The sequence below is a fragment of the Mus caroli genome, chromosome X, assembly GCF_900094665.2.
Source record: "Mus caroli chromosome X, CAROLI_EIJ_v1.1, whole genome shotgun sequence".
Lineage (NCBI taxonomy): Eukaryota > Metazoa > Chordata > Mammalia > Rodentia > Muridae > Mus > Mus caroli.
Genome location: NC_034589.1, coordinates 157,771,852 through 157,790,030, shown reverse-complemented (window position 1 = coordinate 157,790,030; position 18,179 = coordinate 157,771,852). Strand labels below are relative to the sequence as shown.

The 18,179-nt window shown below is 38.6% G+C and overlaps 1 protein-coding gene and 1 pseudogene across 3 annotated transcripts in view; one reads left to right on the top strand and one right to left on the bottom strand.

Moving 5' to 3' along the window:
- The window catches only part of Mid1 (midline 1), a 329,163-nt gene that overhangs the window by 244,293 nt on the left and 66,691 nt on the right, over window positions 1-18,179 (bottom strand). The window lies entirely within an intron of this gene.
- Window positions 1,236-4,582, top strand: LOC110286960 (annotated as a pseudogene). 2 transcript variants are annotated; one of them, XR_002377173.2, is made up of 2 exons: window positions 1,236-1,317; window positions 3,417-4,582. The product of XR_002377173.2 is annotated as an F-actin-capping protein subunit alpha-1 pseudogene, transcript variant X1 (transcript). The 2 variants fall into 2 exon arrangements; XR_002377174.1 differs by lacking the exon at window positions 1,236-1,317 and adding an exon at window positions 2,367-2,424.

Sequence of the window (18,179 nt, the reverse complement as noted above, 5' to 3'; positions counted from 1 at the left end):
GGCCTTCACACCTCTAACCATAAGGTAGGTAGTTGTTTTGCTGTAAGCATCATGTAGTTGCCCTGCCCTAAACGTCATACAGGTATCATACTAGATTCATCAGGCAGATGTCCTCTTCATCATCAGGTGGGCATCTTGCTCACCATCAGGTAGGTGTACTGATATAAATATAGCAGAACTGGCTTCATGGATGATTAGATTAATTGTAAAGCTATTAACTTTTCCTATACCCATTAGGGCTCCAGTTTCTAAAATAAAGAAGGCATGTCAAACTAGAAATATCACAGTACAATCAATGAGGACATTTAGTGGAAGTAGAAATTGCCATCCCCAAGGTAAAACAATGCTGGCTTGTTATACCCTCTGCTGTTCCCAGAGTTCCAAGAGGCAACCTACATTAAAGGTCATAGTGTCAAGCAGTTCTAACAAAGTGTCAGTTGACTATAGATTGGGAATACTTTCAGGGCCAGCCACACTCTTCATTATTACCAAAAGGTGCAGATAATGATTGATAGATAGATAAGGTGAGAAGAAAGGAGGCTCTTCATGGCCCTGTTGATCATGGTGTAGCTAGGTATAAGGACTAGTATTGGATCTGAATCCCCAAGACTAAGTTCTTAGCACAAAGAGATTTACTTGGCCCAGATAAACAATGAAAGACTAAAAGAGGAGATAGAGGACTAGGGAGAAGGGGAATGGAACAAGGTAGTCAGGGAAGGGATATTAGTCCCAAAGTGGAGGCCAAAGTCTTGCCTCTGGACAGAGGAGGAAGACATGGCCTGTAAGCAAAAGGCAGTTTATACAGGTACAAGGAGAAACCCCATGTTAGGATGAGGTATTTAATATTGATTCATTGGACATGTTAGTTACGTGATCTAAGAGGGGTTTTTTGATTGCAGGACTTAAATACTTTTATAGCTGGACTTTGTCAGCCTCAGGAGGAGAAGGTGGCCAAATAAGGGGAAAGCACTTAGTGGCTAGCTTTATTAATGTAATTTCATGGTTTTTAAAAAATTTATTTATTTATTTATTTATTTATTTATTTATTAGCAAAGCAGAGGGAATGGGTAGAAGCTCAAGGCTTGCCTTAGCCATGTAGGCCATGCTGGAGCTGGCTAGAGTCCGTTCACTAGGCCTCTCTTAGCATCATTGTGATGTATGTTCTAGCTCACAGAGTGGGGCAGAGCCCTCCTGAATTCAGTAGTAAAGTCCAATCTCAGAGTGCACTCCACCCCTCTAACCAGCATACAGGTATCTTAGTTGACCCATCAAGTAGATGCCTTGTTCATCACCAGAGAATATTCTGCTCAAAATCAGGTAGATGTTCTAATCTAACTATAGCAGCACTCGCTTCCTGGGTACTTAGATGAATTGAAAAGTCACTATCTTTTCCTATACCCACTAGGGCTTCAGTTTCCACAATATGGAGGGTTTGTCGAACTATAAATGTAGCAGTATAACTAATGAGTCTGTGTAGTGGAAGAGGAAGTTGCCATCCTAAAGGAAAATCACTGCTGGCTTTTTATATCTTCTCTTGTTCCCAGAAGTCCAGGGGGCAACCAACCAACAGGAAAGGTCACAGGGTCAAGCAGTTCTAACAAAATGTCAGTTGGCTACACATTAAGGATCTTTTCAAGGGCCAGGCACACAAAACATTTCATGAAACAACCAGGTGAGGACAATGATAGATAAGAAGAGAGGAAAGGAGGCTCTTCATGGCCATGTTAACCATGATACACTTAGGTATAAGGACTGGTATTGGCTCTGAACCCCTAAGACCAAGTTCTCAGCACAAAGGAGATTTATTTCTTCCAGAGATAACAGTAGATAAGAATAAGAAACTAAGAGAGGCTAGAGGAACAGGAAGAAGGGGAAGGAAACAAGGTAGACAGAGAAGTATTTATCCCAAAGTAGTGGACAAAGGCCTGCCTCTGGACAGCAGAGTCAGACATGGCCCATAAGCAAATGGCAGTTTATAAACATACAAGGGGAAACCCCATATTACAATGAGGTGTTTAATATTGATATATTGATTGATTGGATATGTTAATTGGGTGAACTAAGTTTTTTTTTTTTTTCTGGACTTCAATACTTTGATAGCTGATAGTAAGCCTCAGGATGAGGAATGGCCAAATAAGGGAAGAGACACTGGTGGCTAGCTTTAAGAATGTAATATATGGTTTTTAGCAAGGCAGAGGGAACAGGTAGACAGGTAATGCTTGCCAGAACCATATAGGCCATGTTGGAGCTGGCTAGAGTTCTTTCACTAGGCCTCTGGTAGACAGCATCATTGTCATGTATGGTCTAGCTCACAATGTGGGGTGGAGCCCTACTAAATTCATCCCTGGTACTGTCAGTAGTGAAATGCCACTCTCAAAGTGCAGCAGGATCATGGAGCTTGGCTTTCACACCCCTAACCATAAGGTAGGTGTCCTGCTCTAATCATCATTTAGGTATCCTATTCTAAGTGTTATCAAAGTATCCTACTCCACCCATCGGGTAGATGCCCTGTTCATCATGAGGTGGGTGTGCTGCTCGTCATCCTGTATGTATTGTGACTGAAGTGCAGCAGCAGTGGTTTCCTGGATGATTAGGTAAATTGTAATGGCATTATCTTTACCTATTCTTACTAGACCTTGTGTTCACAAATTAAGGAAATTTTGCCAAAAAAGAAATGCTGCAGTAATGCCAATGTGACTGTTTAGTGGAACAGAAGTTGTCTTCTGTCTTAGTCAGGGTTTCTATTCCTGCACAAACATCGTGACCAAGAAGCGAGTTGGGGAGGAAAGGGTTTATTTGGCTTACACTTCCATACTGCTGTTCATCACCAAGGAAGTCAGGACTGGAACTCAAGCAAGTCAGGAAGCAGGAGCTGATGCAGAGGCCATGGAGGGATGTTCCTTACTGGCTTGCTTCCCCTGGCTTGCTCAGCCTGCTCTCTTATAGAACACAAGACTACCAGCCTAGAGATGGTCCCACCCACAAGGGGTCTTTCCCCCTTGATCATTAATTGAGAAAATGCCTTACAGTTGGATCTCATGGAGGCATTTCCTCAACTGAAGCTCCTTTCTCTGTGATATCTCCAGCTGTGTCAAGTTGACACACAAAACTAGCCAGTACATCTTCCTAAAGACAAACCACTGGAGGTAAGTAGTTTTCCCCGCTTGCCCCAGAGCAGAGGAGTGCTTTCCTCTTTACAGCTAAAGCCTCAATAAGAGGAAAGAGGCACTGCCCAGGAATTAGCAATACTGAGACTAGAAAAGCAAGGCAGAGGATTCTGTGATGCTTTCCCTAGTCCTTGAGTATCTTAGAATGATTAAACTTAGCAAAGACACATACAGGTGGCTTCCAGTGTGATTCAAATCTCAAACAAACCATAGCAGAAGAAATACTTTCTAAAGGTATCTATACCCCAGGCAGGGAGAAGAAACATGCAGTACTTTGAAAACAGGAAAATGTGAGAAGATGAAATGGCCAACCGCAAAGATAAAGCATCTGATGAGAAGAAGATAGACATAGCTTCAAAATTCATCAACCAAGCACCTCCAGGCGAGTTTAAGGAAGTCTTCCATGATGTTCGGCAGCTGGTTAATAATGACAATCTCCTCAAGAAAAGGATAGGACAAGCAATTGCTCAATATAACATGCATCAGTTCATACCCGTGAAAATAGAAGGGTATGAAGATCATGTTTTAGTTACAGAGCATGGTCATCTAGGTAACAACAGATTTTTTGATCCAAGAAACAGAATTTCTTTTAAGTTTAATCACTTACAAAAAACAATCAGTGACCTCCAGGTAGGGCTTACAGATGGAAATTTAACATATCTCAGAGAGTCCTGTGATAGGGCTTTAAAAGCCTATATGAAACAGTATTATTCTACTGGCTTTAGTACTGTTTATGGTAAAACAATACAGGGGAAAAAAACCATTATTGCATGTATTGAAAGCCACCAGTTTCAGCCCCAAACATTCTGGAATGGATCCTGGAGATCACAGTGGAAATTAACCATCACACCACCCACAGCACAGGTAATTGGAATGCTCAAGTCTCACGTTCATTATTATGAAAATGGAAATATCCAGCTAATTGTCCATAAAGATGTACAAGAGTCATTAACTGTTATCAATGAGGATCAAACTGCGAAGATGTTTATTAAGATCATAGAGATGGTAGAAAATGGGTATCAGGCAGCACTTAATGAAAACTACCACACAATTTCATGTACAACATTCAAAGCCTTGCGCAGACAGCTTCCAATTACCTACCACAAAATCGACTGGAACAAGATACTTAGCTACAAAGTCTGCAAAGAACTCAAGTTGAAACATGCTTAATGGCCCACTGTAGCAGTCTCTAGGATTTGTGGGCATAAAAGATCCAATAGAGTTTGCTCATAAAATAAATATGAGAGTGACTTATTAAGAAAGTTAACCAATTGAAAAAAAAAAAAGAAACTTAACCGATCTAGCTTTATGGAATATTGCTGAACCTATAAACCTGTTTGGATTTAGTTATGTATTCTCTGCCTTGTTAAATTAAACACCTATGTCACTCTCAAATTCTTGTTGAACCCAACACCTGTGTCACTCACAAATTGAAATAAAACCAAGTGAAAAAAACCTCCCAGGTAATGTCTTTCTATTATAACCTGGTATTTCAGAGAATGCTAGTATGTTGTTTGTTGTTTTTGTTTTGTTTTTTATCTCTATGTGTAAAAGATTTGTTTTCTTTTTTCTTTTTTAAATTTTTTAAATTATTTTCATTATATACATTTCAAATTTCAAAAGCTATCCCAAAAGTTCCCTATACCCTCCCCCCTCCCTCCTCCCCTACCCACCCACTCCCACTTCTTGGCCCTGGCATTCCCCTGTTCAGGGGCATATAAAGTTTTCTATACCAAGGGGCCTCTCTTCCCAGTGATGACCGACTAGGCCATCTTCTGGTACATATGCAGCTAGAGACACAAGCTCTGGGGGTACTGATTAGTTCATATTGTTGTTCTTCCTATAGGGTTGCAGACCCCTTCAGCTCCTTGGGTGCTTTCTCTAGCTTCTCCATTGGGGGCCCTNTGTTCCATCCTATAGATGACTGTGAGCATCCACTTCTGTATTTGCCAGGCACTGGCATAGCCTCATACGAGACAGCTATACCAGGGTTCCTTCATCAAAATCTTGCTGGCATATGCAATAGTGTCTGGGTTTGGTGGCTGATTATAGAATGGATCCCCGGGTGTGGTAGTCTCTGGATTATCCATGCTTTTGTCTTATCTCCAAACTTTGTCTCTGTAACTCCTTTCATGGGTATTTTGTTCCCTAATCTAAGGAGGAATGAAGTATCCACCCATTGGTCTTCCTTCTTCTTGATTTTCTTGTGTTTTGCAAATTGTACCTTGGATGTAAAACTCATTCCTCCATCACTCTGTCCACCAAAAAAAATCACATGTAGTGATGATAATATCAACCTTCCCAGGTTCAAAGGCAGGTATATGTGTGACACATTGGTGATCAGGCCTTAAGGGAACGTCGGGGATATTTTGTTTTGTTTTGTTTTGTTGTAGTGTCTGATGTTTTTATTCAGGTTTCTTTTGTCTCAGTAAATTTGTTTGCAAGTAGAGCCTGTGTGAGCATTTTTATTGCTATTTTCATTTATACTATCTATCCATGCCTCTATATTGGGTAGTTCAATAGAAATACACACAACTGTAGTCCTCCACAACTGATGACAAGGACACAGTTTTCATTTAAGGTCCTGGCCACCAGGAATTTGACCATGCTTCAGTGAATATATGGGCAATACATATTAGAGTTGTTTCTTCTTTTTCTTCTTGTTCTTTCTTCTGCGTCTTCTTCTCATTCTCTTCCTCCTTCAATTGATTCCCATCAGGAAATCAATCCATTTACTTCTTCAAGGGGCTTAAAAACTATGTGCAAATAAAGGAATTCTTTGTCAGAAATAAAATTGGAGAATAGTAATGATCTCTTGTTTTTAATAACAATAGTCCTCTAAGATGAAAAAAGTTCTACCACTAATTTTTTAAAAGGAAATTTACTGTTTATGTAAGGAGACGTGCTGATACTAAGGTCTAGTTTCCTAATTGGTTCTTTATTTATTAATAAAGAAGGCCAGGAGCCAATTGGAAGGCACAAGTGGGACTTCTGGGTCCCAAGAGGAAAAGGAGATGCAGGGAAAGAGAGAGAGGGCTTTTCTGCCATCCTTAGGAACTAGAGGAAAGCCGCCATTATGTAAGGTCTGGGGCAGCTAGAGCCTGCAGCCTCTGCTATAGATGGGGGACAAGGATGTTGGCGGGGCTGGGAGGCTAGCTGATGCAAGCCACTAAGTTTAGGGCAGAAGGGAGAGACGGAAATAAATTGATAAGGGCACGCATTTCCAGGCATTTATGCGCCCAGCAATTGTGCCATAAAAGGCAAGCTATAAAGTGACAAGTAGAGTGTGTGTCCTCTATCTGCGCATTAAAGGGTCTCGGGTGAGGCTGGCAATGTGTACCCCCCCAGCCCCCCGGAGCAAGAGTCTTGGGAGTGGGCTGTTGGAGAGGTCAACTCCAGAGCAAAGGCAGGTAGAGAGAGGCTGGGCTGAGGCTGGCAGCAGCAGATCCTCAAGCTAAGCTGGAGCAAATGTGTTTAGAAAAGGAAGCGGGGTTGGGGCTGATTGCCATTTATTACGGAGCTAAGCCGGGTGGGACAAAAGGGAACCAGGAGGGGCCAGAGCGTGGGCAGCAGCTCCTGGGCAAAGCAATAGCATGTTTTTAAAACTACACGCAACATGTTTATCTTTTGCAGCTTTCCCTCCAATACAATGAAATGCTCTATTGCAAATTAATGAAAAATACAAGGTACTAGTTGAGTCCTCTTGAAAAATGCAGGTGGTTTGGGTGGAATGTGAAGTTTACTAATAGGAGGATAAAGTCATAGACATGTATCAAGAAAAAACAACTGGCAAAGAGAATCCTGATACTGTCGAAAATTGGAAACTCAGTTAAAAATCCACCCAACTGTAGACTCTCTGTGAGTCACAACATTTTGTAACTTGGAGAGTGGGATGCATCTCTTTTGAACATTTTTAGTCAGAGAGGGCTCTGAATTGCAACTGAAGGAAATGTATAGATGTAAAATATAAATGATGAAAATATGAGACCTGTGCCATCACACCTTTTGTTTGAGAGATGGGATGCAATATATGTAAATACTTAGGGGTTACTACATGTTCACTTGGAATCCTCTCAACATTGCTATGAGGTAGAAATTATTCATGGAGGTAGAAATTATTGATGGCAAGGAAACAGTAACTCAGTAAGTATAGACCCAGCCAGGGGCTAATATCAAGGCTTTCAGTTTGTTCATGCTTTCCTTACCCTGAAGGTACTTTTCAAATTGTAGACTCTTTGTGAGCTACAACACTCTAATCACTGATTAGTTGTGGAATCAAATCCCTGCTTTATCATTTACCAGCTATATAAGTTTTGCCAATATTCCTCACTTTCTTACCCCTGGCTTTTTAAGCTGTATAATGGAGTGATGTGAAGTTCTTTGCCTTCTCATTTTCCTCTCTGTGTAGCTTAGAACTCTTGAGTGGTGAAGGTTGTTTTTGATGGGAAGTTTTATAGCGTCTGCAAATTTTGAAAGGATGGGGTGACTGGTAGTGCACTTCACTAAAAAGAACTTACAATCGAACAAGCATCTTCTACCCACTTTTCAGAATCAGGCAAAACAACCAGAATACAAATGTGAGATGTGGAATCATATTAGCATGTGATAAAGTTTAGCTTACAAGAAATGCACATGAAAGAGAAAGTTCATTGTGATTCTGTACTGAATCAACATCAACTTCACCTTAATGCTTCCACATTTTTAAAGCACAAGCAATAGCCTTGGACTATGAAGGTGAGGATTGCACTTATAGGATATTAAAGGTGAAGCATTCCTTGGCATTTTAATTTGGTGAGAAATCACTGGTTTTGGAAATAAATTAAGACTACCTATTTCAACACTGAGGGGAAGAGAGCAAGGAGGAATTCCGGATGTGTTTTAAGAGAGTGATTGCTGTGCACACTAGGGATCTGTGCACAGACAGGAAGTGCTAATTAGGACAGTAGCCTTGAGCCCTCAGCTGAACCCTGGAGTAAAGTCAGTGATAACAATATAGTGAGGACATGCTTTCTTTTTCATTTCCTTTTTCAATCATTCTTTTCTCAGGCTCAAAACTAAAGTCAGCCTTTGAAAACATTCTTTGTTCTCTTTTCACTATTGAAAATCTAGAGAACAAAGCCAGTTGTTCCAACTGTTCATTTTCCAACCTTGCTATAGGAACGCTACAAAATAAAACCAACCAGAGTATAATTTTAGAGTGAGAGTTTGGAGATAGTACACTAAAGAAGCAACTTGTAAAGTAAGTGGTGGAAAAATTATGTCAGCAGAATTTAAGATGGAAAAAAAAGTAACATGCAATATGTAACTTAGGAAATGTGAGTGTTTTGACATTTAGGGAAAATTACATTATGAATGAATAAATGATATTCATGTATATCATGAATAAATGACATGTATGGAAAAATAAGTATTTTAAGGGCTAAAGTAGGAAGTTACATTTCTATAAAACCCTTGATAACAAAAAGAAGCAGAAACAAGAAGTTCTAGAAAACTCGTTAAAATAGAGGAATTTGCTATGGAGGCCCTAATCTTTGAACTATATTCTTTTCAATTCAGAGTGCTAATATACTATGTCTTTTATGCTCCCTCTCTCGGTGACTCCATGACCACATTTCCCCACTCTTTCAAGTTCTTCATCTCAGTTAAGAGCCTGCCAATACAACACAACGTTGTGATAATTGCTGTAGAACAACCATGTTTCACCTTCCTCTTCCTAGAAGTTCATGTTAATAGAGATCAAAGAGTGGCAGTAATGAAAGAGTTCATGTGACCTTCATAACTGTGGCCAGCAAATGTCAAAACAGAGAAAAGAGTCTGAGGAGGAAAGGACCAAAAAGAAAAAAAAAATCTTAAGGAAAACAAGCTAATTAGTAAAACTCCTTTTTCTACATGTTTGCACCATAAATGGCAAAAATGTTTTATGAGTTTGGTTTTTAAGGCAAGATTTAGCTCTTCTAACAACCATTCAAACAAAATCAATTTTTCTCAAATAGAAAAACCAAAAAACAAAAAATGGAGATTCTTATTTTAAAAATACCCTGCATATTTTCTTTGTTAGTATAAAAATTACTTTCAGTTGTAAAATAAATAAATAAATAAATTGATTATGGTTTCAACCTCCAGAAGGCAAGATACCTTATCCTTAATTTCTTGATTTCATCAAAGTTACAAATTATGCTCAGTAGAAAAATTGAATTCACTTTTTTCAGCAATTGTGATTTTCATGTCTTAATTAAGTGGCTCTGTTATACTTCAAATCGCCAGTCATCAAAACAATTGATTGATTTGGGCAGTCTGCAAAACTAATAATTCAACTTCAGCCTATCAAATGTTTGAATATTTGGATTTCAGATAAGCCTATTGGGTACATTCAAACAAAGGAGATGGACTTGAACTTTCTGGTACTTTCCAGATTATATCCAGAAAAATATGGTTATACAACAAATATTTTTGTGCCAAACCCAAAATATCCATCCCTAAAGTTTTCTTTGAACAATATACTGTCTTTAAATTTTGCTAAATTTTATTACTTAGAATTAAAGAATTAACGCTTATTAGAATCAAGTCTCCTGAAAACTAACATATTCAATTACATGCATCTGTTCTAAAGAACAGACTGTCTAGACAGAAGAATACCACTGTGGCTTAAAAGGAACATGATGTGTTTACAGAGGCAGTTTTTTCGGCTGGGTGACCATTGGTGTGATATGTGCTACGAACACCATGTAATAAACTACTTTTTAGCTTCCCACATGTGTGTAGATATGAGCAATCTCAGTGGCTATAGCTATAAACAAACTAAGACTGAATTACAACAACGTGGTGCCGATAGAGAAAAACACACAAGCCAAAGATAAATATGAAACACCAGCATTAAAAAGGCAAACTAAGAGCAAACAAACAAAACCAGATTAATATAAATTAAAGCCAAGTAAGCATCCAAACTCTGTGCAAGAAGGAATTTTAGCCTTTGTTCCATGTTCCAAGGATATTAACAACTGTATTTAGGATAATGAGTGTGTAGTCATTTATTCACATGTACATGGAATAAGAACAAACTGTTAGCTAGCTATGAAAAAATGAAGCATCTGTCTTGGGAAACATCCTCACAAGCAAAACCACACTGAGTGAATGCCATATGCAAGCAAATCAGCTAGGGATACTGGTTGTCTCTGGTGGGAACTTACAAGAAGGCAACCCCTACATTTTTAAATGTTTAGGATGAAATGTATGTCTAGTACTTCAGCATACAGAAGACATGTTTGATCATGTGAAGAACCTGAGTTAAAAATCAACTACCCCCAACATGAGTTTATCACATGCACTTTACAAAGCCATGGCCAGTGTGTGCGAAAAGGATTCTGTTTCCACTACCCAGCCTTGAAACTTGGTGATCAAGAGATTTAAAATACAATCATTGCCAATTTTCTAGTTTTCATGGCTTAGAAATCTGAGGAGGCAGGGGCTCATTTCTTAGTAAATTTGCCTCTTAGGTTGAAGAAGGAAGACACAAATGACAGGAGAGGACATGGCATATGGTGGTTGCTAAGAAACATGCAACAGAATACAGACTGCCACTTAAGAGTAACCAGAGGGGGTATGAGCTGTGATATCATCAGCTATGATAGCTCTGCATCCTTGCCCAGCAGGGACCACTGCTGAGGGTAAAAAGAAAAGGAAAGCAGTCTCATTAGGACAAATGAAGGAAGACCTGGACAGGGAAATGAAAGGCAGAGGCCCTTCCTACAGTGAGACAGTAGCACTATGAGCACCCTGCAGAGAAGGCTCACTCTGGGTTACTTTCCAATAGGTAAGAACAGGATTAGGAATGACTCAAAATCCGCTGTTCATTCACCTGATAGTAAAAGCTCCATTTTGAATTACCTAGATCCAGTGATTTCATTAATCAGATCTCAATGAGTCAACTACTGTCTCTGGCTTAATGGGCTCTATCAAAGAAGTCAGTTGAGCTATGAATGAACTACATAGACCCCAAACAGCCATAGAGCAGGATATACTGGTTGCCACAGCCTAGAAATCTACAGTTCAGTCTCTGGGTTATGTCAGATCTGGGTGAAAGTCCTGATACTTCTACTTGGTTACTTTAGATAAGTTATATACTTTTCTTAAGTCTTGAAGTACTTATTATGCTTTATAGGGACAGAATCATACATCCTTGATGGCTGTTTGAGTTTAGGGTAGCACTATATTTTCTTCTATTCATCGTGTTTTATTTTGGAGAAAAGCCCAACCTATGTCTGCCTCTAGAATGTGTACTGATCAGAATCCCAACACACATACATACACACACACACACACACACACACACACACAAGCACACAGTGTTGGGGGAGAGATGCATATAAACAGACAGACACAGACAGAGACATACAGCTACACACATGGACACACAGATATGAGCTAGAGTAAAGTGTTCTAATGCATGTACAGTTACTTAGAGCAGGCTGATCATCAGATCCTGCTGTTGAGATTTTTAAAAATTAGTTTATGGACTCATATATGGCCAGAAGAAGTCTCTCTTCTTTTTATTCAGTGATAAAATTAGCAGAGTAGCTGTCAAGTACATTTCACATCATATGGATATGTATATAAAGCTGATCTACAACAGAGAGAACAGCACTAGCAGAGAGGATATGCAGAGGTAAGAAAAATGCCACCTCAGGTCTCCATGACAGCCCTGATTACCACCGCTCAAACAGCTCAATAATAAATTCATGACAACATATAAATCCTTTAGCATAGTGTCTGGCACAGAAGATGCAATATGTTTTTACATATTATTTGTTTGAGTAGGGGAGAATCACATTTCCCTTTCTAATTCATAAGTGAAGATATAATTGAAAGATATCTTTCTCCACCCATTTGTCAGCTAAGCACCATACTAGATGACATACCCAGAATAGACAAATGGGACACAGTGTGACTCCAGAGCAGTGAACTGCCACTGAGTGGCACTGATGACAGCGATCCATGTCATCTGGTTCACTGTAACAATTTGTTTAACTGCACTAATGTTCTAGCTTCTATCTACATGGACTCATTCTTGCCGGCAAAGACTTCATAGTTTCTAATAAGTCAATACAAACAGCAAAAAAGAAAGCACTGTAAAAAAGCATTATGAACACTAGACTATGGCTCTGCTTCTGTCACTGTCTCAAGTTTAAGGCAAAGTGTCACTTAGGGAAGGTCATAAATGGACTTTATCTAGAAAGAGATGATTTCATCCTGTTACAATGTGGAGAAACTTAGAGAATATATGGACAAATTACTCATACTTGCCTCATGGATTGTGGCTAAACACTCAATATATCAGTATAGTGACCTTCTTTTCTGGAAGCATCCCAAACTAACTGAAGATCTTGGTACAACTAACTTTATATCTATGGCTTTTTCCACTACCAGTGCAAATCCAAAGCCAAGATACCTGAGAAATTTTAGTAGCTTACTATGTCTAACCTCCTAAATCTTATACATTTGAACACTGCTTGAATTTTGCATGACATTTGATCTATTTAGTCTCTCCATCACAAAATAACTCACATATCTATACTCATATTCCAAAGTCCAGTGATCTTTTCTGAATATTATGGTTGGTCCCATTATATACCATTCTACCATCTTTCTAGCTATACTCTTTCATCCATTCCAGCGGCCCCTGGCTAGCCATATTATTTTGCTCCATGAGACAGAGAAATTCATTTCTACTTATCTATAGATGGGACCTAATCTTCTATTTGTCTCAGGCCAGAGGTTTAGAAACTTTTTGTGTTGCTTGAACAGACATTTTATGTCTCACTGTGTACCCTATCAGGCTTATTTAAAGTATGCCCCTAACAAGAGTTCTGATACAAGATGCAATTTTTTCATCACTCTGCAATTGATTCATAATTCACTAAATGAGAATAAGATGAGTTGCTATGGAGAGACTGATAGGTGATTGAATGAGGGAAGAAAGCGCTTGGAGGGAAGCCATGGCTACAGTGAAGTGCTGCTGATAACCAGATAAAAAGGAGGTGAGACATGGAGGCTTTGAAATTTCACATTCAATTTATACATTTATGGGTACAGTCTCAGGACACTGTTAAGGGTAGATGTGATAGAGGAGAGACTAAAAGGAGGGAGAACATTCTAAGAGGTCTGCAATTGTTGGAGGATGGGAGATCTGAGGGAGTGATTTGGTGGTAAAACTCCTGAATTCAATCCCTAGGATCTCCCCTTTTTTCTTACCACCCCCCTACAAAAATAAGTTACAAGAGGAGGTAGGTGAAGATAGAGTTGATGAGGACTAGCCTAACCTTGAGAGTTAAAGCTATGTCATATAGGACAAGAATTCTTTAGGAAATTTGGATGTCAGAGGATGCAAACATATTCACAGTGCACTATAAACTCAAACATATGCAAATTTCAAAGAATAGTCAGTCTTCAAAAGTTAGAAACTCATACTTGTTTAAGTACTATGTAAATGCTCGTAATTCAAGCAAATGGCATGGGCTATAAGAAAACTGAATGTAATTTGCAACCTCTGAAGCCTTTTTTGACAATTCTCATAGATTGAAATTTCTTCAGATGTTTACCTAATTTGAATATTTTGGACAATTACTCGAATCATTTAAAAGATCTTTTGTGATATCAAATGTACCTGGTCTTGGCTTATTAATTTATTACAGTTATAATTTAATTTATATCTGTTACATGATTACTTGCATGGCATATTTAAAATTTTTCCTTCTCCAACAAACTCATTTATGCATGGAAATGTTTCTCATTAGTCAATTTCCCTTTTTTATGTATTTGTAGTCTACAGATTATGTATTACTGTTTGCAACCCCAAACATGTACATTATTTTACTAGATGGTATATACAACATGCAATTAAGGTTTACCCACAGCTTCTCAAACTTCCTCACATCATAGCTATTTTTCTTTAAAGCCATAAACTCTGAACAGCAAGACATGATATTTTAGAGGGAAACAAAAAACAAAAAAACAGAGGTTGGGAGTTAAAGTGTGTCAGTTTTTAGGCGTCTGGGATCAATTTAGTGAGCTAAAGATGATAAGAGTTCATTGGATCCTAGAGGCCCAAGTCATTAGGAGCCTTGCTGCTCTGGGACTAATAAATTTCCATTGACAACTGGTTCCAGCTTCTGCCATGAAGCCAGCCTCTTTCCTACTTACCCTTGGCAGTGCCTGGTGCCTAGCTGCCTAATTGTTCTTTGCGCATGGCCCATCTAGTAGGCAGTCACAGTCAATGCTCAGACTCAGAGACGGCAGTGGCAGCAGATCCAGAACTTGATTGTCTCAGGTTCATGTTCAATGTATGTCACCTTTCTCATGGGACCAAAAAAATAATTAAATACAAAAGCTCACCTTTTATTTATTAGGCATACTTTGTGGAGTTTGAAATAAACCAACCAAATGGAGACCATGAGTCAATAGCTAGCGATGGAGTTTTAGATGCATTGCCAAAAAAACTCAGAAAAATGTCTAGAATAAGGATAAGTATGTATTTGTAGAATATTGATGACTGAACTTGAATTGAGATGAATTCTCGTCTTATTTCATATGACTTAACTAAAATGTTAGCTAGTCTATCTGAGAAATTGCTTGTTAGGAATTAACTTGTCCCTGAAATTCAGTAGGAACTGTGATCATTATACCAAAGTTATAGAACAGAAGACAAAAAAAAAAAATCAAAAAATAAAATGGTTTAAGAGACAAAGTAAAAGCAACTTCAAGACTATGGATATGTGAGTTGATTGCCATATGTGTAATGCTAGTCAAAAGAATAGCCTCATCCATAATATACAATAGATGGTGGCTTGTAAGCTAGGCAAGAGATCTGACTGAAAGTATTTAAAACCTAATTAATGAAAGCTGTGCTAGGATTACAAGGAGCCATTCTTTCCACTTCTCAGCAGTCAGCTTTACATGGTTCTCATTTCTTCAGAGTGGATTATCCCTGATGGTTTTAGGGCCATCCTTACGAATAGCTCATTTTGTAATGTGGAACATGTTGCATATTTCCATCACCAGAAATACCTCTGTTAATAGTCAACATTTCCCCATTGTCTGTTCCAAGCTTCTCTGAAATTTCCACCAAAGATAGTCTTCCTTAGAAGAGTTCTGTGGGGATGGAGACATGGCTCAGCGGTTAAAAGCACTGACGGTTCTTCCGAAGGTGCTGAGTTCAAATTCCCAGCAAGCACATGGTGACTCACAACCATCTGTATTGAGATATGATGCCTTCTTCTGGAGTGTCTGAAGACAGCTACAGTGTACTTACATTAAAAAAGAGTACTGTGTCCATACTGACAAACTTCAGACATTATATGAAAGAGGAAGCTATAAAGGGTCTCAGCAACGATGTCATCACTTTAAGAGGATGACAGTGAGGAGAAGACCAGGATTTTGCCATCTAATGTGGGCTAGCAGCAATGGCATTTCCTGGCAGTTTGGTAGAATTCAGACTCATAAGCACTGTCTCAGGCTTACTGCATGAGAGTTTAGCAGGGTAACTTGCAAGCACACAGTGCAGGGCTTATATTGGCCTTGAAGAAAGAGGATTGCATTGAGGAACAGAGCTGTCCAAATCAAAAATGAAAAAAAAAATTAAAAAGGAGAAAAAATGTTTTTTTGGCAAGAACTATTATAGAGTAATATTCTATTCACTCATTCCCAAAATGCTTGGATCTTGTGATTTAAAGTGCTTACAGAACTGTTTCCATATGACACCTAACCAGTCAGCTTCCACCTTTCCGTTGAGAATGAGCAAGCTACCTCCATTTTTAACAAGACTTGTATTATTCTCCTAGAAATAATTTGACTCTACATCTCCTCCAGATCACATGGGTTCCTACCAACTTCTCTTCTGCCTCCTGCATTCACAGATATCCTTAAATTTCTATGAGAGTAAAAAAATGCCTTGATTGCTGGTCATGATAGCACATGCCTGCAATTGTAGCAGTAAGAAATCATAAATTCAAAGCCAACTTGGAATACAAAACCCCTTCCTGGTGGCAACCATCTCTTGAGTTTAATAGACACTAATCAGATGGAGATTTGTTCTCTGAAGAACTGCTACAAGTTCAAAGCCAATATTATAACTTTCTGATCAACAATGTAAACATATGACTCATGGGTAACTAGTATTATTTTCAAATCCATGACCATCTTCAAACTTAATGACAGTGAAAAGTACAACTTCAGGACTGTCTTGTGGGAGAAAGTGGTTGAGGTGCCAGTTTTTACTTTATACATTCTAAGCCACCTGTGTTAAATGGGAAACTGATTCAGAATGGGCGATGAGTACAAAGTATTCTGTTATTGTCACAGTTATGCCAGATTGTGACACTGTGCCCTCATCAAAAAATTGTGAACTATTGATGCAGAACATGTTGTAAAGTGTTCATTAAACAAAAAAAATGAAAAAAAAAAACCTTCAGGGCCTATTGTTGAAAACCTGTCAGAATTTTCCTCTCTGACATCTGCAGAAGCTGATGAAGCAATATTCAATTCCATACAGATTTTCCATTCTTTTCCTTGAGCCATAGGAAGCAAGAAAGTGACTTCACATGCCAGCAGGATTTAGAAACCATCTTTTTTCCCCTCTAAATATTCAAACACCTGTACAGTACTGACCCAAAGTAAATTTTTGACTTTGCATACTTCAAATCTTCTTGTAATCTTGGAGACCTTGGCTAAGTTATCCACAGTTCTTATGACTCATGTTGGCACCTAAAGGTAGGATAATCACAATAGCTTTGTAATCGAGCTTTGGGAAACATAAATACTAAAATGCAGCACTATCTCTATTGCTCCCCGAATAGCCCTGCAGGGAGAGATCATAGAGGCAAATTGTTGAAGATGTTCCTTGGTTTCCAGAGTATGCAGATTTCTCTATCCCTTGTAGAGAACTGGTACCCAGGTAGGGAAGTTGTTCTACATACAGCATAGTTTGCTAATTGGTAACAGGTTTTTTCTTTCTTTCTCGGACCTCACCATCCAGAATTTTGATCCTTACTACATTTTTCTCTTCATTTGAAAATCCTCAAAGGACTATATTTAACATGATCTATCATAACACCCATACCGGCCCCACAAGTCTCCTTCCATCTGATAGTGTCTATGTCAGAATAGTTGATGCCAACTTTTCTCCTCTGTATGGTCAGTCTATCTCTGAGGTGCCTATTGATTCTGACCTGTGTTTGCTTAAGTGGCTTTGGGATGCCAGGAGCAATAAATATATAACACTCTTGTGGGTAACTAAGTACAGAACTTGAACCCTTAAAAGACAAATAAGTGTTAAGCCCCCGGCTTTTGTGGGTAAATCTCTGGAAGTCACAGATTTGCTAAATGTTGGGAGGAGTTGGTTATATAACTGAGAGAACAAATGGGATGTTATATATTGGTTTGGCCAAAAAGATTGTCTTTCCTAGTAAGCAAATTATTGATTATAAACTGTTAGGATTCCTTTGGAGTCCTGTGGCCAACCATATTATTCTGTCTGCCTTAAATGTCTGCTATGTTCCCATGCCAAACCCTTATGAAATTTCCACTGGAAAAAAATGAGTAGCAAATTTGGGTCTCAGTGCTCATATATAATTTCAGATTTCATTAATGGTTATTAAGTATATGCCCTGAGGATGGATAAAATTCCTCATATGAATGGAAAGAGAATTGAATTTATAAATAAGGTGACTCTGTTTTCAAGGACTGTTCATTAGACATATCCAGGGCACATTTTAAAAAGCATTTAAATGAGAGGTGTTTAAAATCTCACAGGAATAAAGGCAGGCCATGATGGGAAAAGATAGTCCTGCACAAAAAGTTCTAACAATGACTAAGTCTGAAAGATTCTATTGTGTCTACTGTTTGAAAATGAATTTTCCAGAAAATTTAAAAACATTATAAACAATTTCAATATTTGCTCTGAAAGACATACATCTAGAAAATATGGACTTATCTATTTGTCACAAGCAACATGGATGCTAA